Source organism: Larus michahellis, chromosome 6 (assembly GCF_964199755.1).
Source record: "Larus michahellis chromosome 6, bLarMic1.1, whole genome shotgun sequence".
Lineage (NCBI taxonomy): Eukaryota > Metazoa > Chordata > Aves > Charadriiformes > Laridae > Larus > Larus michahellis.
This window is the reverse complement of record NC_133901.1, coordinates 20012153-20034039: the sequence shown is the minus strand read 5'-3', so window position 1 is coordinate 20034039 and position 21887 is coordinate 20012153. Positions and strand designations below refer to the sequence as shown.

The following is a 21887-nucleotide window of genomic DNA, read 5'->3' as shown; positions in this document are numbered from 1 at the left end:
AGAAAAGAGAGTGTGGGGTTATATTAGTAGCCCATTCACACTTTCAAAACTGAAACGCTTTGTGCTTCTGAAAATGCCTCATTTCCAAGTAATTCGTATGATGTAAAATACGCTGTTTGGAGAGGCTTTTAAAAAGGTCTTTCGCTAGAAAGATTAAAATAATTTTTATAGGCTTAGGAATTAGGTTTTTTAAGCACTTAATGTTTTTTTTTAAATAGCAAATTTGGGTTTTAAAGCTAGCATAAGTATTACAACAATAATGTATTTTTACCGAACAAAGAACTTCTCCCCAGTACGTTGCCTCTGATGAAATGCATCATCCAGCCCCAGGCAGCGTACCAGAGTCTGGCATCCAAACAACGGCAGCCCAGCAGTGCTGGGAGTTCACAATCCTTCAGGGACAGCTTCTCTTCCAGCCACCCTTTCTGAACTTTCATGTTCTTTGCAGTATGAACTGCCACAGTGCTGAATTCGCCCTTGCATTTAAAATTTGTAAAATTTTGATGCTGATGATGTCAAGGGCTGCCCCTTTTTATGAAACAAGCAGTGTTACAGTGAGTGACTTGGGTTAGACTGGGCTGGAACGTGCGCGTTGGCTGCTGAAGAAATGCCTATTAATTTCTGCATTTACATGGAGTTTCGTTGCACTGCAAGGTCTCCTCATCAGGGCTGTGGACTTGCTGTATCTTTGTTATTTTAACTAAAGCAATTGCTTTAATGTGCTGTGTAGGGTTGTCACCATGACTACATCCCTGCTCCATGCCTGCTTGCCATATGTGTAAACAATTTGCTGATTTTAGTGGTATGACCTCTTGGCCTCTGCCTGTATAAACAAATGAAGGCCAAAGTTCAGAGAGATCAGAGGGGAAACTTTAAACATCCTGCAAAATCTGCAGTCCATTAAGTGTAGGTTGGTATTTGGTTACAGCCAATCCTTTTGTACTTTTAAATAATTTGTTCCTGACACCTTTGAGAAAGGAGGATAGCTTCACCTGCTGCATGAAGGCTTCAGGGAACTAATTGTGTTGGGTTTATGTTAAGAAGCCAGCTTCGATGGTATTTTCTTGTCTTGGGAATGGAAGCAATGCGAACACATGCTTTACTTTTCATTTAGATTGAGATTTAAATGTCAAAGTTGTGGGGACAGGCCACTGGGAAAAGGGCTGTAGTGTACAAAGAATGAACAATATCATGAGGGACGGATGACCCGCAGGCAACAGGGTGAAATGTGTGTCAAGGGAGGAGGACAGGTAAAAGGTAAAGTGCCATCAAGATCTAGGAAAATCTATTTGAAAGAGAAATGTGAAGAAGGCACTGGTGTTTAAAAGGAAGAGACAGGCAGAGAAGTGTGGTAAGAAAGAGGGTTTAAAAAGGAAAGATGTTGAGATTTTGACAGAAGGAACTAAGTCTTGATGTAGTAAGCCGGGTAGCACACAGAAAAGAAAGGTCAGGACTATCCAAGCTCCTGAATTGACCAAACATCCCTACTTTACTTTCTTTACTTTCATCAGCAGTTTTTCCCGCAGGAGCACAGGAGCTCAGATTCGAGCCCCAGCTGTGTGGTAAGGAGTGAAGATTCACCTGGCTCCTCCTGGTGGTGTTACGCACAGCCGTGCTGGGCTTTCCTCACCCCTGGTATCTGCTTGCCTTTGTAAGGCAAACTGAGAGCCTGCAGAAGTCAAAGAACTGGGCAAATGTTTGCTGTGTTTTCAGTTTGAACTTTACAGGAATCACTGCGATGCTGTTGGCATCTCACAGGGTCTTTTGTCATTCGTAACTTTACAACTGAACGTCTCAATTTGATTAGAAATGACTAAATGGTTAATGTTTCTGGATCAGAGAGCCTGATTTAACCCTGGAGATTTTTCTGACTGAAATATTCTTAATTAATTTGTGATCAACTTCTATGCTTCTAAAATTCTTTTTATCTTAATTTTCTGAAGATTTACTGAAAATTTAAATCTGTTCTTTCTACATAGCAGATCTTGTATGCTCCAAAAGAATTTTATTAACTTCCAAGTACAACTGATCACCAGTAAGAAGTTTTTAAGGCATTTTATGATTTCATTGACCAAGAGTAAAGCAGAAGCTAAATCATCTATGATGCAAACATTTTCAAAATCCAGCATGTAACCTGATGTGCTTGAAATACTGGTGGTGTAGCCTTTTATCATCATCCTGGGCAGCGTTTCCAAAATGAAACTCTGATAAATTGGCAGCCTGAACAACGGTAGCTTTTATATGCAAACAGCAGCTTCCTGAGAATGCATTTTTTTTCCTAAATCACTTAGGTAGAGGAGATTCCAGGCTTCCTCTGGCCCATTTTTTCAAACACCATTAATACATAATGCATATATAAGCTATAATCTTAAAATATTAATGAAAATAAGTTCGTCTTTAAAACAGAATGGAGATGGAACAAACCAGAAAGACGATTTGGGCTTTGTAGCAAAGGGGGTTATGCCTTCAGCAGCTTCTCTGGCTGTGGAGCAGCAGCAGTTCTCTACTTCTGCCTCTTACCCACATACTGCTGCTTCGGTTCTCTAGATGTCCATGGTCTGGTGTGGTGTTGAGATTTTGGATGTGAGAACCTTCCTGGTTGGGGGGTATATATGAGATGCTGCGCACATGAGTAGTTAGTGGGTGAAAGCTCACTACTAGGACGGAGCTGCAGTAGAAGTTGGGCTAGAGATCGACTATTTCTAAAGCTGTCTAAAAAAGTGTGCCTTTTGGGATGGGGAGATGTCTGTCCGCTTAGAGGGGCCTCCCCTTCAATATTTTGCTGTTGTCGTTAGAGATTTTCTATTGGGGAATGCAGTCTTGTGGAAGTGGCCCATGGTTTCGTGTATAGGGCTGCTTTCAGAGCAAGAAAAACCATTACGCTGTTGTGGCGGATGGGTTTCCCAGCAACCCGCTTGAACATGCCGGTCAACAAATCCCGGAGCTCCAAGTAACTTCTCGTCAGCCTAGTCGGCTGGAACCACCATCTGCTTTCTGTTCCCCAGATTTCTGTGTTGATAGGAACTTCCTTAAAATGCAAATATCAAGACAACATCTTGCGTATGAAACATGAGTGAGCATAAAATCTAAATGTCACTTTGACCATAGTATACTAAGTCACTTATTCCCCTTTATTCTGAATTATTGTCATTTTGGTTTAACAGAAATACACTTGAAGTGTGCCTGCTTAATTTATAAGACATCTTAATAAACTGTTACAGTAAGCATATTATATTAAATAGGGAAAAGGTTTGCTGTCCTAGGTAGAAAATAACAAAATCCCATCTATGGTAATGATGTCAGTTCTCCTTCATACACTCTGAAGAGAGCAACTTGCAAATGTACATATTCGGAACTCAGTAGGAGCTCTACCATTAAGTAATATTTACATATGTGCATTTTATATTCACAGATCCTAACTGACCCGGAGATACCATTCTGACTTTAAGAATTTTTGGTAGTGTCATGAAGTCCTTTGCAGGCAGAGGAAGACTACTATATGAAAACAGAAAAAGCATGCTAATAATCACTAGGCTGGAGAGAGCTGAATTAACATTTTATACAATTGTTTGTTTTTCCATAGTTGACAATTACTTGCAATAACAAAAGTCATTATTTGCTTTTTTTTCCACTGTTGTATGTTTAGTCACCTTTATACACAGGATAAGCTGTAGATCCAAACCCCATTAATTTTTACGTCTTCTAGGTACCTTGTCTCCTCAGTGCACAACCGCCTTTGTGGTGTTCATTTTTTAAAAAAGAGGTTAGGCTTTTTAACTAGAGCTTTTGGCTAGCTCTGCAAGGTAAGTATTCAAAGTAATACATGAAAGTAGGTGTTTGATAGGAACTGACCTGCTCTTAGAGCAGGTGAAAATGGTAATAATCAAATGTTCTCTCTACTTGGGAAGTTGCGCAGTACTAAGGAAAGAAGAAAACCACATTTCTATGACCAATATGGGAACACACGCTAAGTGTAAAAAAAACCCCTTGTTTTTCAAGCTTTTAGGATTAAGGTTTTTGGCCAAAAAGGCAGATGGTAAATCCATTTCCCGATGCTAATCTGACAATAATGTTCTCATCCTCTGTGGAGCTCAGTAATGCTGTCTACTTGTCTGAAACCCACAGGCTGCTGGTAAATGGTATCTCCTTGTGCAAAAAGTCTTCTCTGTTGATTTAGCTGATTATGGAGGAGTGCCTTCTGCCAGCAAGCAGGTATGGGTAAGGCTGTTTCTCTCGTTTCTCCGCAGTGTGTATTATAAAATAGTGTTTTTTCAGGAGGCAGGGAAGAAGAGTGCTAGGTTGTCCTTTCCTGAGTGGACGGCTATAAGCCATCTTTTACTTATTCTTTTTTTCTTTCTTTAATCTGCAAATGATACTGTCTCTATTCCTACAGATTTGAAAAATGCTCTCTATTCCGCTGATTCTGCCAGCTGTTTTGCAGAAACAGTATTTAAAAGTCTTTTGAGGTAAGAAGTGAGAAATGACCTTTGAAGAAATTGGGGTAAGCCAAGTGAATAAGTCATAAAAATGCAGTTGTGCAAAGCTGTCTAGATGTCTCTTGAGCACATCTAAATTTGAATTCATCCTCTGAGTAAACTCCAAATTTTTAGATTTTTTTTTTTTAAAAGAACAATTTTCTTTGAGTGTCAAGACGCCGTTACTTTTGTTTAATGTAATCGAAAATCATGATAAAACTGATTCAGTTGTAGAGCACTCCTTTAACCTTTACCTTGCAGAATAAGAAGCTGCCAAAGAGAAGGATTTTCAGCTGGTAGGTGGGGGAGGCGCTGACTAAAGGCCCTTCTGGACCTTCTTACTGCTGATGCTGGGAAGGTCCTGATTTGCTTCTGTTTCTATGTCAAAGTTGGTCTCGGTCACAGGGTTTCTTAAGGGCTCTTCGACTTGGTTTGGCCGCTTGCTTTTCTGTTTCACCTGGAGTGCCATAAATTGGTAAGCAAATGGAGCCTTTTTCACATAAGGACTGATGTTTGATATTACATGACACTTTCAAAGAATGAAATATTCTGTATTAAGCAGGATTAGACCTGTAATATTTCCAGATCTTTATCTGTTTTTTAGGTAATGACTTCCACGTTGGCTGCATTGTAATTTTACAAATAAGCTTCTGTAGACAGAGCCAAAGTCTCCATGCCCCATATGGACCATCCAAGATGAATTAATGCATGTATTTCGCTCTTATCCATTTTAGGGCCTATCTTGAAATTTTCATAAAACACATTCAGCTATTTTTGAAAAAGCGAAACCAACCAACTGCTTCATTAAGCCCATAATTGTGTGGTGCAGACAGCAGTCTCCAAAGATGTTACTGCCCTTTTTGCTTGGTAATTGTAGGAGGGAATTCAGTGCCCTCCGGGGCACTTCTGCCATCAGTCTCTGGCTGTTTCCTGCCTCACAGGAAAAACAGCGAACAGTAAATGATTTCTGGTTTTAATTAGGCTGACAAAGATGCGTGCCCTGAAGTACATTAGAAGGTGTAATCATTAAAGAATACAGGCGTCCCTATAGGCGTTTCGTGGATGTCCCTTACAGTCGCGTGTGTCCAGGGATTTGCAGTTCAGCAGGCGGTGAGGAGTACGTGTCCTTTTGACTTGTTTCTCAATCTTGTGCTAAACCGCCATCTCGGCTGGTCTGTTTTGCCCGGTGCTGGCCGCCGCTCACATTGCCGGACCTCCCGGCACGCCACAGTCTGGGTGGCCCCTGGCCTGGGCTGTTGGGGTACAGCAGCCGAGCCTCCCAGCTCAGCGGCTCCGGGAAAGCGGTGGGTTGAGTGTGTGACATGCAGCTCCAACAGGCTCCGTGCTGCGCGGCTGCATTAGCAGCAGTGTGCTGCTGGTCCTCAAAACGGTTAAATTGACCTCCTTTTGGCTATTTGAGAGACCGGGGATTTGGTTTTATTGCCTATTTGCTGCTAAAAATTGTATTCAAATGGTAGTTTTGAACAAAATAGCTGGCATCGTTGGTGGTTTTGATGAATGCTTATTTAGACTTTTCATATAGAGGGATTTAGGTGTCTTTTCAGCCTTGACTGACTTGAGTTTGGTCCCTTTTTAATAATAAGTGTATGAAACTAGAACTTCCACCGCTGGAATGGTGATTCTGCAGCACTTCAACTGGTACTTTTTGTGCTCAGACTACAGAAATTTTCATGTTACTCCCATTGAGGCCTCAGACCTACTTCTGCAGTGCTTTTCAATTTATTTAGATGTTCCAGTCGAGAAAACAAGTATATTTTCAATTATCTAGTCAACATTAGGTACAATAGATTCCATTACAAAGGGAAACTCATACAGTTTTTGCTTCTCATATATCCAGGCTGGAGATCTAGTGTTCAGATAAAGATTAAATTAAAAATTTAAGAAGAATTTTGGCTTCTGCTATTAGAAACTGTAATAAGGAATGGAATTACTAGGCGGGTGAATATACATGATGATAATTGTGATAATTTTATGGAAGGGAGTTAGCATAATGCTTTTCAGAGTTCCCTGAAGGTGGTAACACACGAAGGAGTAAGGGCAATCCAGTAGGTTTTTGAAATTCCAAATACTTCAGAGAACTGGATGAAAACATCCCTTCTAAGAAACTTGTACGTTGTTAAAGTTGGACAGTTCTTTAGGGAACTTTTTTAAAAGTCAGGCAACAAAATGTAGAAGCAAATGATCAGATTTAAGTTGGAAGGAGATTATCAGTAAGATCTCTGCTGGGATCTACTCCGCTCAGTACATTAATGATGAAGTGGAAAATAAGGTGAAGTGATAATTTACACAAAAATTTTCAAGGTGGATAACTCTAAATTGGGCTCCAAGAAGACCTGTAGAGGAGTCGCACAGTACTTAACAACTGGGCGATAAAGTGGTGCATGAAATTCAGTGATAGTATGTGCCCGGTAATGCGTAGTGGAGGACGGGGGTGAGCGGAGCAAATCTGCCGGTACGTAGTGTGTGAAGAGTTCCTGTGCACAATGAACTGCTGCCACCTGGAAAGAGATCCTGGAGGCATTATGCGTAATATTATGAAAATATCGATAATGAGTGATCCAAAGGGTGAATATGATGTTGTGAATTGGAACAGAACAGGAAGCCTGGTTATGTTACTGTGGCCAGCTTGTATCTTGAGTACTGTGTGCTCTTGCTCCATACCTGTCCTCCTCTACCCCTTCTCCCCAGATGTAAAAATAAGTAAATAAATAAATACTAAAATTTAATAGGCTGGATAAGAAGGAAAGTATGGGTTCTGCTCAAGGAAAGAATAGGAATAAACCTAGATTTGACTGATGGTCCAACTCGCTTGGTATCCAGTCTTCAATAATGACAATTAATAGCTGGCTAAGGAAGAGTATAGGAACTGGGTAAGCTTATAGGGTGATCCCTCTTCTTTCTCTAGTTCCTATGAAGCTTATTTTGTCTGGGTGATCCCTTAGCCTCCAATCATCTGGATTTCAGTGACTGACGTAGCCAGATGTATGTGTGTTTAGTAACCCTTTAATAGTTAGTTTCCTAAACTCTCTAGTCTCCTTTTATGGAGCTGTGTAAGCTTTTTTGCATCCAGAGCAGGTTGTGACAGCTTACACATGTGTTATGTGACAAACCACCTCCTTTGGTTTGTTTTGGCTTAACTCTTCAGCCTGAAAAAGAAAGAACTGCAGAGAATATTAAAAAAATGCCTTTGCATTCATAAATGGCACACAAAAAGTAACTATGGAAGGTCTCGTCTCAAAATCTGATGGCTGAGGTGTTTCAGTGAAATATCAGGCGCCTTGTTTTAAAAAAAATTAATTCATATACTGAAAAAAAATCAGTCCTATGAATCATTGCAGTGAGATTATGTGGAAATCAAAAGCATAAATGGGTTCGAAAAGGGATTAAATATATTCATAAAGGATCTACTGATATTGGTTGAACACGACAGTCCAGTTACATCCTTCAGCACAGGAAATGTCAGGAAATGGAAAACAAAGTAGCGTTAGGTAAACTATAACAAAATTATCTGCTCATTAAAAAAGTTGAAATTTCATATGGTGCTTCCTTGTATATTAAAATAAATACAAGATTTAGCTATATGCTTGTTAAAACTAAAATGCTGAAAGGTAAGACAAGTAAATCTGTGGCTCTACACGTAATTATCTATGATAGGAGAGAGACCATAACTTGTATTTAGTAAAATGTCAAGTAATTTTGAAGAGCACTAAAGCTGTTATATGAGTTGCAGCAGGGATTACAGGGCTAGCTTGTCTGGTCATATAAGGTGAATTTTATTTCCACTTTGCGTCTATGAATAAGATTAAAATAAAGTATGGAAATACTACTGTTAGAATTATTTGATATTCTGTTTCTCACATGTGTTTTCCATTACCAACTAAATGCTTAAAATAGTTCCAGGAGCCTAAAAACAAGTTTTTGTCAGACACAGTTTATAAAATAGTTTCAACAACTTAAAATGGAAACAGCTTAAAATGGATTCTTATAGGTAAGCCTAAAAACTGCCCTCAATAAAGATTAGACCACGGCAGAGTTCCTGCTGTTGCTCGATAGTGGAGTTAATTCCACCTTTTTTTCTTGAGCTGAATACGAGCATCTGTTCATATTTAGGTAACCTTTAAACCTGAAAGGAAGCTGTACGTGTTGTTTGCAGGTATCCTTATAGCCACTCACTGACCGTTCATTCAGAACTGGTCATCACTCACACCTTGTAAATGTAAAACCTTCCCTGCTGAGGAAAAGCAGCGATTATTTTTGCCTTCTCTCTTTCTCTAGAAAGCAGGTGCAGCCCAACCTGTAAAGAAGGAAAATGTTCTATTTAGAATGAAGTACCTTATTAGGTCTGATCGAAAAAGCTGGCTCTTACTCATACCCATCCCCACTGCTTCAGGATGGCAAGGGAGACACATGCTGCCTCCTGACTAATTTAATATCTGCTTGATTAGACACAGCTTTGAGAGTTATGTTAGCAGGTTAGCACCAATCAAATAACCCGTACAGTATATGAAATAGGAGGTGTAGTCAGAAAAATGGGTAAAAACTGATATTGCTGAAATTGTTGGTATGTGCCCTTGAAATGGTTCACTCCAAGTGACTTTTGTCTGAGTTCACAGCAAATTTGCCTTTTCTCATTTGCTTCCACTGTATATTTATATCTGTGGATCGATTCCTTCTAAAGATGGTGTATTTATATCCTAAACGTTTGGCAAGTGACATGAGCCTGCTCTGCCTTGTTTCTGCTTACATTTGGAGATTGATGCTCTGTAATACATCCTTGAAGCATTATGCAGCATGTGACAAAAGCTGCCTCTTGCCTCGTGTTGTTGCGTGCTGGTGCTAGCAGCGTTGGTGCAAGTTTGGCCTCGGTGTGCTGGTTGTGGGACGTAATTGCTACTGAAGCTGAAGGCAGGGAGCGAAGCGTCAGGGTACCTTTTTGGCAGACGGTGCAGTTGGTATGACTCTGTGTTGCAAATCTTGACCTCCCCCAAATCCTCACTAACAGCTACGGCACCAAAATAGTGTCCCAGTCAAGCTATTAGCAACGCTTTGCTATCTAAAAAAGATGGACTATAAGAAAAAAAAAAACCGCATTAATTTTTAAATTCTCTCCTTTTTTAACCTTGAGAAGCTTATTAAAAAGGATACCGAGTTTTAAGAAAAATTAGTTATGGATACCTTGAATCATTGAACAACCTTGGGGTAGTTCATTTGCAGATTAACTTATCTGTGAGCAAGCTTAATCTATTTGACATGCATTGATCCACCCATTAAAGAAGGTCACTCTCTCATTATTCCCTGAATTGGAGCTTAACATCCCGAACTGCCCAGCTTTGGCACGGTCTTACAGTAGGTGACCAAGTCTTCTCCCAGCCCAGGACGGCTCTACCACCCCTTGCCTTGTTTCTTCCATGTTTTATCCTTCAATAGCACCAGTTGTCCAACAAGCTTTTGTTTTCAGCAAACCTCCTGGCCCTGGTTATTGTCGGGCGGTTGCGCTGGAGAGTGTTGGGGAGGTCAGAAGTTGACCTATTAAAAAAACCATAATTGATTTCAGAGGAAGATTAAATGTCTTAAGTGACATATGAAAGCTGTGCGCTTTATGTTTAACTTTGTGTGAGAGAGTGAGTGAACCAGGGCTGTTTGTTGTTGGCACCTAGTGATAAGTTCTAAAAAAACCCCCCAAAACAATAAACCAAAAAAAAAATCCCCAAACCTGTGGCTTTTAATTTGCTGAGCAGGAAAACTTTGTAGCAACTTCTGCGCAATGGTTTAAAACCATACCAGAAGCTTGGTATTTTTAATTTTAATTTATTTTTTTTTTAAATTCAGTGCTCTGTTCACTTTCACGTAGGAGGTTTTGTGTTTCCGAGATACAGATGTGGTGGGCCACCCCCTCAGCTGCTGGACGTCAGCGCGGTGCCAGCGCAGGCAGTGCAGGGGGCCAGCCTGCGTGTTAGGTGAGAATTTGAGCAGCTGTCTGCCCTCTCTGATTCGTGTCTCTGTTTGCTGAGGTTTGCAGAGCGTTAACACAGGCCCAGTACGTCAAGACAAATTCTACTTGGTATCTGGTTCACCCTTCTGGCTTTTCCACTCTTCCGTTAAACTCGTAATTTCAGCATTAAGATCTATTTTGGACCTAAGTGTGTGTTCTTCTAAAGGAATTATCTGAACTCTGTACCTTTTCTATTTTATTGCTTTTGTGTCTCTTAAATGCTCTTTTCTTCCAAGTGTTATTTTAAGCATGGAGCGTAACTTGACAGTATGGTCTGCTCAATCCTTCCTGAATGCTCCCTGCTGCTGTTTTATCGAGAGAAATTGACCTCTTCAAAAATATAATTTAACAGTGCTGTGATGATGTTAGGGCTTTGAAACACTTTATGTTCTTTCCTGATTTTAAGGTCCCATTAAAGTGCCAAAAATACCAAGGAAGGGAATTGATAACATGTTGTGCACATCACACACAGGACTTGGCTGTGGAAAATGTTGTTTTCCTTTTAATGTTGATGTTTTGGGTTTATTGTCAGTTGCCTTAGTAATCATCTTTAGTAGTCTCGGTTGATAAGCCCAGGAGGGCTGCATCTGAAGAAAATGGTGATCTTCCTCTTTTTTTCCCCTCTCCCCCAGCCCATCTGTGCTAGGTGTATTTTGGGGTCAGTTTTGGTGTTCTAGCCATAGGTTGTGTTTTTCATCCTTCACAAGCATAGAATTTGCTTTCCCTTGGGAAAATGAAAACATTGAAAGTAAGCAAACTTTGACTGCTGCTGCAAGATAAGAAGAGACTTAGTGGGTCGGTGTTGTCCAAGGACATTTAATACTTGACTAGATTGCTTACAGGGCAGAGGAGCTAACTTTAGTTACTGGTGCTGTGTTGAGTGCACTGAGTTAAGCTTCGAGGGGGAAGAAGAGCCTTTAAAATTGCACAGCATTAATTCTTTGCCTTATTTATAAAGCTCTTGTTCTGAAGTACCTTGGTAGTGTAATGTATACTATTTTATTGAAACTGTAATGAATCCTGGACTTAAAAGAGGAACGGGTCGCTTAATAGTGTAGTCACTTTTGGGTATGGGATGATTTTGGGAGTAGGCTTATGAAATGTGACTTCATTAGGAAAATTATTTGAGCTTCATATTGGGATTGACACACATTCAAATGGACATCAGCATATTTAAAAAATAAGTCCTGTAAGAAACACATAAAATGGACATAAGAGGCTTTTGTATAGGAATCAGTTTTATCAGATGCTTATTTTTATTGGTGTGCATTCATATACTTTTTTTTAATTTTTGAAGCATTTGTTTGTTGCATAAGCTCTTAATGCAAATTTTTATTTGCTTTTAAGTTTTATTACAAAAATCTTTTGACTAGAGTACTGCTGTGTTAGAAACACAGACTCTATTATTTTCACTTCCTGCTTGACGTTGCTTTATTACAAAGAAACTTTTTGTGGAGAAAATGGTTCTGTCTGTCTTGCTTTAGGTAGCCGTGATTACTGTAGAGTTAACGTGGCCGGGTGCTCCCAGAAAGTTCATAAGGCAAGGAAAAAAGCTTGGCACTTCTCTAGCTAAAAAGCTTGTGTTGGGATGAGGCCAAACTAAACACCAGTACCTCGCTGGGTTTATGGTTTGCATCTCTCTCTTCAGCTGCTGGGGTTCCTCGGGATCCGTGTCCTTGCTCAGGGGCTGCCTGCCGGCTCTGGGATCCCATTGTCATCTAGAACAAATATATGGAGTGCACCTGGGGAGAAATAACACTTCTATTCTTTGACTTTTTAAGAGAAATTTTACTGCATCTCCCTTGACAAGCAGTTCCTGTAGGTGAGTGATTACCGTTTTCCGTGAGGGGAAATGTTGAAAAATGTGTGGGTGAATCCACACATTTTTCCATTACAGTTTAAATGTGTGCCTTCAATGTTTGATTTTAAAAGTAAGCGTAAACCAACCAGCAAACCATAAATCCTCATATTGAAATACCTATTTTTCTTAAAATCACACTCGGGCCTTATTTATTTGTTTTTGTTTAGAAAAGTTCAGAAACATTTGTTGTTCAGAAAACTCCACATCAGCTCCCATATCAGCTTTTTCTCTCTCTCTATACATCTACATATCTATATAGATACACGTAAATGAAAAAAAGCAACGTTCTTAAGCTTGGAAGAACTGTGTTCTGTCTTTGTCCGTCAGAGGCGAGGTTGCCCTCTGTAGCACAGCTCTCAGCAGCCTTGCTCCCTTCCCTGCACGGTTGACTTCTCCTCCCCGAGTGCTCCTTCAGCCAGGAACCGCTTCGTGCCTCAGGAGTTTGTGTTCCAGGAGAAAAGGGATGAGAAAGAGCTCTTTCAGTTCACGTGCGCAGGGCCCAGAAGGATCTGCTGGCTAGAAGGAAAAGATGAACTGGAAGTACGCTGCATGTTTTAATAGCGGGAGTAATTTGGAACACTAGATCAGGGAATATGCAGTAAATTCCCCTAGTTGCAGAGGCTTTTTTTAAATTTTAAGTTCAGCTACCTTGATAAAACTGTATTCCCTTTATTGGATCTGAAGGGGGGTTGCAGGGTGAAACTGTGGCTGTCCTGCACAGGGTTAAAGTTGTGTGATTTTGATTCTTCTGGCTGAACAGGGGCCGCTGAGGTTCACTCAGTCTCATCAGAAGCAAAGGCAGATATGGCTTTGTTCTGCCACAGCCGGGGCAGCTCCGCACCTGGTTTTCCAGTGTGAGGACAACTGAGGACCTCGGAAATGCCACCCATAGTCCCTTGCGTAGTTTGTAGCTCTGGCAGCCCCTGTTGCTACTCGGAGCAGGCTTATAACTGTGACAACATCATGTGGCCAATGCGTTCTCGGTGTTAGCAATGGAAAATGAGCAGAGGCTGGTGTTCCTTCGGCTCTTGGACACAGCGAGTCTGCCACTGGTCTTTCCCTCCTGATGAGATCTGGGAATGAAAGGTTTTCAGGAACATATGTTGCAAAGTAACCTCTGATATTGGGTGATTTACATGGTTGGCTGGATAAGGCGTAAAAGATGTGACAGTTTTTTGGTCTGCGGAGCCTAGAGGCCCTTGAATAATGCATGGCTGGGTGACCGACAGCTGGTCCCATAGACCCCTGCTGGGAACAGGGGGTGGCTGTTGTGAGCGGGCTCCCCCGCGAGAGCGGCACCATGGGATTCTTGTCCTTTTATCATTAAATATCACGTACTTACTAACATTTGTTTTAGACAGCAGCTAATGGAATTATGGATATTTTATGTCATCTCTACATCAATAATGCAATATGAGCCACAAAAAGAATTGATTTTTTTGTTTTGTTTTGTTTGGGGAGAAAAGCAGAAAGATAATTTAACTCTTGGCAGTAAGAGGTTTCTTTTAGGAATTCCAGTTTGACGTAGATTCTACTTGTGACCTTGAAGTCACATTTAGAAGCGAGGAGGCTAATTAGTAGAATTTTATAATTACTTCGGATGACTCCCTAAATTATAGCCATGCAATAAAATCGATATCCCCTGGAGTAAAGCAAGTCGTACTGCAAAGACAGGTTAGTACTTAGGCCTATACTGGTTTTATTGCTATGCTAAAGAGGTTGTAATATCAGTATTTTATTGTGTCTGGAAAGTAGGCTGTTAGTTGGATGTTTTGCTGGTTGGTTTGTTTTTTTCCTCCATGGGGTAGCTTGTGAGAAGAATTATTAATTATTCTATGTGCTATTTCCACCCCTATTCTCCTTCAGTCAGAGAAAATCAGCATTTTTGCCTGCTGGTGCCAAGTTTGCTGTGTCCTTTGAGAGAATCACTGGAGTCCTCTAAGCTGCCGTCAGAAAGGAGGAGTAACATTAGCTTCCCTGCGCCTTTGCAGATGGCAAGGGAATGCCATGACTCAGCAGAAATGATCCAAGTCAGGAGCATATTCAAAAGGAGATGGTGATTCCATGGCGCTGTAGAAGGCATTTGGGAATGTTTACCACTTGTAGATAATAGCTGCAGTTTTGGTTGACAAAACTTCCCCTGAAGGCTGACAGTAAGCATTTAACTCAATATTCAAGATTTCTGAAGTCTGGACACCTGCTTGGGTTTGTTTACCCTGGGTATTAAGTATTGAAAAAACAGTGTTGATGCGTTTATTTGTATAACTTGATTTTTGTTTTCTTTTGCACACTGTAAATATATATTCAAACATTTGTGGCAAACATGCATTTGGGAAGATGATGTGCAAGAATGGTAGTCTTCAACATACAATTGCATTTTTCTTATAAAAGAGAAAAAGATTTCTGATGAAGCTTTTGCTCATCTCTATGATACTGGAAACTTTCTGTTCAAGACGCAGCATTCCTATGTAGCAAATACATCAAAAGTGTTATTGCTGTTACCATTAATCCGTAGTTCTAATACAAATTAATCTGGATGTTGATTTTACTAAAATAAATGATGGTCCTCACCTAAAACTGCTAAAGAGAAGCTCTTTGGACACTTGTTCTCTTCAATCTGTGAATTTTGATAGTTTATTTTTTTTCCCCCTTAGATTTAAGATTAACCCTTTTTCTTTTTCCCCTTGCCACTTCGGTTCCTTACACTATGAAGGAAAGTAACGCATTTATGAAATCTTCTTTTATTTTAGGCTTCTAGGCTGACTGAGGCAATGTTCATTTCTCAAGTCTGCACCCATCACATAGTGGGATTCCTACAACTGATGAAATATGAGTGTAGCTTTGTCAACAGACAATTAGTTGGGAAAAAGTTTGAGCACATCTTTCTAACCAGCAGGTCATTGTGGAGTGTATGGAAGAAGGTGAGATGGCTAAATATGTGTTTAAATTCCCATTTTGTTGATGGAAGGTGTGCTTCAGGTAGCACTTCCAGCTTTAATACCTTGCTGCTTTCTTTATTTTCTATAGCAAGGTGATAAAGATAAGTGAAACTTGTCTTCCATGTTGTTTTCTCGTGGTTTCTGAGTAATTCCTTAAACTTGCAAACGGGGTACTAAGGAATAAGGAAAGCCATTTTGGTGCTGAAGATCCCCACACATATATCATTCATTTCAAGATAAGTTGTTTTGGTAGGCTAAATCTTGTGTCTTAATGGAGTAGCTTAGCAGCTCTGTTTTGACTTCAGACAAGGAAGGGCTTAAAGCATAAGCAAGCAAACTTGGTAACTGAAGAACCCTGCAATCAATATAAATGTGTTGGCTGCCTTTTACATAGCACACAATGTTGTGTTTTCTTCCGTATTAAAGTTTCTAGTTCCATGTTATGCTACAAACCACTCCAGGGCTTCCTTGTATTGCTCAAGAAGTTCATACAGAAACTATTTGTGCGTTTACCCAGAAGCCACTCACCCGATGCTTCTGGGCACCAGTGTAATACACACTTCAGTGTCCTCGTGTTTACTTCAGCAAAGGCGTGTTTGGATCATGAGAAGAGCTGAAAGTGCTAATGCCATGGCTGTGTGTACTGAGCACCAAACCCCAGTTCAGGGCATCATCGCTATTTAGCAAATTCTTCAAATGTGTACCTAAATTCATTGGAAGCCAGTGGCATGTAGGCGTAGGCTTAACTGTACTTAAGGACTTCCTGGTGCCTGGCCCAAATCTATAGAAAGAGACCAACCTCCCGGTGGCAGAAGTTGGTTACAGGCACGTCTTACTGAGCCAGCTGATTCATTAGTGCTGACGGAGCTTACGAAAGACTGGCTCCTCTGTTGGTACACCATACGTTAAGATAATCAGCTGTGATTATAAACTGACTTATCCAGTTTTAAAAAAAAACCAACCAAACTCACAAACTCTTTTCAGTCTTTCATCAAATATTATTTTGCTGATGCTGACAGAAATGAGAGGCAGGCATGCTATGAATACACTTGCCCTCTTTTAAATTTGTCTGTGATAATGAAAACGCGTATCCTTCCCCACTGACGCACAGCGCAGACGTGCTTTTTGCCTGCAGACTTGCTGAGCGGAGAGTCTCTGTCACTTGGGCTGTGCCATCAGCCCATCATCTGGGCATATTTTTATTCTGCTGGCAAATCTGCACCATCTAGGGAGGTGATGGAAAAGGTCCAGTTTTTGTTCCTACTGACACTTCCATCTTCCTGTGATATATTTAGGTTTATGATCATTGATTTTTAATTCCTTGTGTTCTGTTTAATGTGCACGACAAGGGGGGACACACTTACGGTGTTGGGACTTTGCAAGCACACAGCTACTGGAACTTCAAAATAAATGCCTCTCTATTGGTGGGTTTATGTATACTGAAATCTCAAAAAGGATAACTTTTCTAGGATTACTTTTTGTCAGTGCGTTACATGGGTAAAGACTTCGGTTCTGATGTATTTTAAGTACAGAGGAAGACCTTTGCAGCTCCCCTCTCCCTATGCAGGAGTCTCCTGTGGCCGGGGGGAGCTGGGGCAGGCTGGGGGGGGAGCGTGGCACTCTGCCTCCATCCTGCTTCTGCTGACTTCAGCTGAGGGGGGGGAAAAGGATGAGTCATCCATCAGCTTATTGTAGGACGGTGTAGACAGCTGTAAATATATCCTGTCTGGAGATTTGATTCCAGTAATCGGCACAAAATAACTGTTGACATCACACAGGGTGACTCCGAGCCCGTCTTGCTGGAAAAAAAGCTTGGGTGGGTGGGAAGGGATTAATGGTGCCGAAATAGCAGAGGGTAATATTTTTTCGTGTGTAGACCATGCGTGTGTTCCTGCGGTGTTTGTTGCCTTCACAAACTACATGGAAACAATTAACTTGTAGACTGTTGCTCTAGGCTAGTATCTCAATACAGATTTCTTTTAAAAATAATAATAATAAAAATCTTAACACAAGGGCACGGCAGTTTCTGTGCCTGGGGCTAAACTTGTGGTGTGAGGAACGGGTTTCTCATAGTACGTTTCCTAATTGTAGGCAACTTGGGTTGAAATCTTGAATTTAGCTTGCAGAAATATTTGAGACGGATGTGGCCGAAATAGGCTGTGTATTTAATTTTTATGAGCATGGCTTTTGTATTTCCGTGGTTAAAGGGTTAGGAATTACATGTCTCCATTCAAACTTTGAAATAACTGGAAGTGTGTGAAGTGAACCAGTTTCCCCTGCATACCTTGAGTGTGTTTATTTGGAGTGCTTAAACCTACCAAGGCATTAAAGCAATATAGCTGCTTCCAAAGGCAGATTAGAAACGTGGCCAAACGCAAGGAATAGCATGAAGGTTTGACATTATTTTCTGTCTGGCTGCACAACAGCCGTACAGACAACAAATACCCAGGACAGACCAAGTGAGGAAGAGATTCCACTCTCTCAGTGTACTTACACCTGTAGCTTTCCTGCAGGAACAGTATTTTAGCAACATGAGTGTTTATTAAAGCCTCTTTTTCTTTTTGGAACTGCTAGTGTGGTTAGGCTCACTCCATAACAACCCTGTCCAAAACAGCAGTTGCAATTGATATATTTTCTTTTATGCAATATTATGAATGTCATAATCTGTTAAATATGTGCACAGAGTAAATGAGGGATTTTGCATTCATTTGAAAAAGGCTAATTTGTAATGCCTCATGCAAATCAACTCTTTAGCAAAAAGCCCCAGGGAGCATATGTATACTTTGTTTTCATGCCTTTATCAAATGGATCTGTAGGTTGGAAGCTTTCACAGTACGGAACAGAAGAAGCAGGTTACTTCTCTGCTTGGCATATGGAAATGAGATTTAAGAAATCATTCAAACAGTGATGTCTAGATTTGCTGCTTTGAAATGGAAATTGGTTGCAAAACAAAGATGTTGCTTTTATATGGGTCTCTGATAGTCTTGCTAGCGCAGCTACGGGAGGCGGGAATGAAGTGTGAGATATTAAAATAACAAAACCACCAAATCCTCTTTTTTCCTTTCAGCCTAGCTGTATGCAGTCCGTGTTCAAAGAGTTGTTGCTTCTGTCAAAAACGTCTCAAATTAACACAAAGTCTATAATTCTGCTAAACAAGTGTTTGAAACATTCACATCAAATGTACGCGCAGTAGGATCTGCACAGGCGGGTCTGGAAGTGGGCTAGCCTGAAAATCCTGCCTGGCTTGTGGCTCCCAAGGCTCCAGCGCCTTCCAGAGCCCCTGGGTTCAGTGTGCGGGTACTGGGGGTCCAGGGCCCTGAGTGCTGTGTGTGGTTCCAGACAAGCAGGAAACTGAGGTCCTGGGCTGGGATTTTAAGATGCTTAACACCCTGGAAATAATCAGTGTCTCTGTGGGAGCATATATGAGATAATCAGTGCTACTATGTTGGGGTGGTTTGGTTTTTTTCCTCCTTGTTTTTGTCCCAAGATTATGGAACCTAATATTATAAAATGTATTTTAGCACGCTCATTCCTCCTTGAAGCAGGAGCAGGTCTGAAGCGGTGCTGCCGTACATGCTGTTGCCGGGACAAGGTACAGGTGACTGCAGCCAACACAACGCTGGTATTAAGAACAGGACTTGAACCATCCAGAGCATCAGTCCTCTCTCATACATAAAATACAAATAACGAAAAGTTTCCTCTTCTGACTCATGACTGAGTAGTTTTCATGCATTAAAAATCTAAAAATAAGAGGGTGGCAGTGATTGTGTGTGGTCTGAGGAAAGAGATTCACCAGTTTAATATTGAAAGATGTGCATTAACTGCTGAGTCATCCCTTTGGGGATGCTTTGAACTTTAATGTAGTTGAAAAGAAGCGAACATAGTTTTTTCTGTGCTGCGTAGCATCAATATGGTATCTTTTTTTTTTAAGGGTTTAGTATTTAACTTGAATTTTGTGATTTGCTTTTAAAAATTTATTTAGAAGTTTATAAATAAGCAGCACCTACCAGTTAATTGTTGGAATTAGCATGTGAAAAATGCATGCTCTTTCCCAGAGGGAATTCTGGACGAGCACTTTGAAGTTTATTCTTTGTGCAGATACCTCATTTTTATTTTTTTTTTTCGGATGACTTGAAAGGCTGCCAGCCTCTCTGCTGATTCAGAACAAGCTGATAGTGTTCTCACTCTTCTGCTGCAGAGATAGCTGTGTCTTTGGTGACTGGCCTGAATGAATTAATGCAATGTTTATGGGGTAGAGTCCCTGAAGCCGGTGCAGAATACTTTTTAGAGAGTAGTGGTCTCCCTTTCATCTAAAATCAATCAAACCAAATAGAAGTATCTGAAATATACTTCTAATTAGGAAATTTCAGTGGGGTGTGTGGCGAGCGTTACTGTTGAGAAAGGTCATAACCTGGTGGAGATCAAGAGCTTAGTATTTCTGTGTCTTTTCCAGTAATTCATACATCAGCTTGAGCTGTCAGCGTGACAAGTGGTGGTGTGGCGTGGGCTTCTTATGGCCGTTGATAGAATTGGTATTCTTATATCAATGTCTTATTTTCTTTTGGAAAAAGCTTTGACTTGAATGCCGCTAAGTTTATTGAAGATAATGGAGAACATGCAAGAAGTTATTGTAAACTATTGTGTGCAATTTGAAACGTTCAATTCTTTTTTTATTCATCTTTTTCTGGGCTGAGATGACTGCTTTACTGTACTGTGGCCTACTTACTGGTTTAAAAACCTGGGTATGAGTTGCAGTAAAAAGCACAGCAAAACTTGTCTGGTTTTGATTCTTAGTGGTGGAAGGTAACGTGGGAGGTAATCCTGCGCTGGTTTGATTTGCAGTGAGTGCTGTGGACTTGTTTGAAAGCTGCTTCCATTAGTTATTTCACTGGCTCTGGGCCTGGCATCTCCTCTTCCTTGAGGGCACATTGCTCTTTTCCTTAACGTTTCCAACCCCTCAACCTTTTGGTTTCAGCTAATGTATTGTAGCTCCATATACTTGGAGCAGTGGTTATATTCCAGCTCTCCAGGTGTGTTGCCATAACTGTGGATAACTTTCATCCTTCTGACAACCAAGGAAAACAAGTACGGAAACTTGAAACTGTGTCACCCTGCAACTTAAAAAAGAGAAATTATCATATTAGGATTCACAGGATGTTTTTTGAACCATGTTTCTTTCCGCTTTATTTCTGCTTTATTAAAAACTAATGTATCACCATAGGATTTTTATTGATAACTTTGCATTTAGTTGTTATAGGTTTTGAAATTTATGAGTAGGCAGCTTGCATTAAAATGTATGGTGTTTAATTTGGTGTCAGTGTGCAATTGTGTGCATGCAATATAGGTGGTATATATTTAGTACTGGATTTGGATTTTTAGTAATATGAAGTAAAGTTTGCTTCAACAGTAGAGCCGTACCCTACAAAATGCTTTTGTATAGATATGTGATAGAGTGGTAGAGGTTTTACAAAATTTGCATTCCACTTTTTTCTATGAAAATGCGGCCCTTAACATTGTGTCAGCATAGTCTGCTAATGATCCAGGATACCTTTGCAGCAAGTTTGAGGAAAGAAGACAGACAAGGAAATGCAACAGATGAAGAAGCAGGTGCAGTCTGTGCAGGGAAGACGTGCTGGCTTCCAGCGAGAGCAGTGTTCTGGAGACTGGGTCCGTCCAAGTTGGTGAAATCCCTTTGGCATATGGTTGCAGACTATCAGATTTTTTTTTTTTTCTTAAAATCCTGAGAATAAGAGTATGAGGAGAAGGAATCCAATCCAGGCCGCATGTGTATCTGTGGATAATGATCCTCAAGAAGACAGCTTCAGAGAATAAATCTGTTTTTTATGACCGAGCACCTGTTGCTTTTCATGGAAGCGATAATCCTGGAGCAGCTGCTGGTTAGGACTAGTGGTGTCAGCTCTCGGGCCCCACTGTTAGCACCATGTGCTTAAGACCCTGTGTGCAGACCCCCTGATCCGCTTTATGGTAAACGCAGGCGGCACTTGGATGGCAAGGACCGACAACTGCGAAGTTACAGAAGGCTCCTTGTTGCAGCTCGGCATAAGTTTCTTTGCCCACTTCAAGAGGCACCATCAGTCATCTGCAAGCATTGATGCCGTGGGTCCGTGCTTGCTTTCCTCTGGTGCTGCAGGGCGCAGCAGCTCTCCCCAGACACTGCTGCCTCCTGTCCTTCCCTTCACGCCTCTCTAGAGGACAAAAAGCCCCACAGTGTTTTTAAGTGAAGAAATGTGTATATTTCCCTTTCTCGAATCTGACTTTAAAAATATCACAGCATAAAAAATTGCCAAATTGTGAAAGGCTCCATACTGCTTGTTGCAGGTTGTACTGCTCTCATGGGCAGAAGTGTCACTGGCAGGAAGACAGGACTTCAGAAGGTCCTGATTTAACATGGGGCTTGAAAGCCTGGTGATACTGCTAAGCCCTTTAAAACCTATTTTTAGACTAGAAATACTGAGGAAAGATCAACACTGTAGTCTTTTGAGGTCAGTCTTTTCCCATTTTTCTCTTTATACCAGCCCAATGACTGTTTTGTTTGCAGAACGATTGCATAAAATGGGGAACACCCCCTGCCACACACA

General features: G+C 40.8%; 1 protein-coding gene across 5 annotated transcripts in view; it reads left to right on the top strand.

Moving 5' to 3' along the window:
* Nucleotides 1–21887, top strand: part of SPSB4 (splA/ryanodine receptor domain and SOCS box containing 4) — a 186034-nt gene that overhangs the window by 127688 nt on the left and 36459 nt on the right. The gene's annotated exons all lie outside the window — the stretch shown is intronic.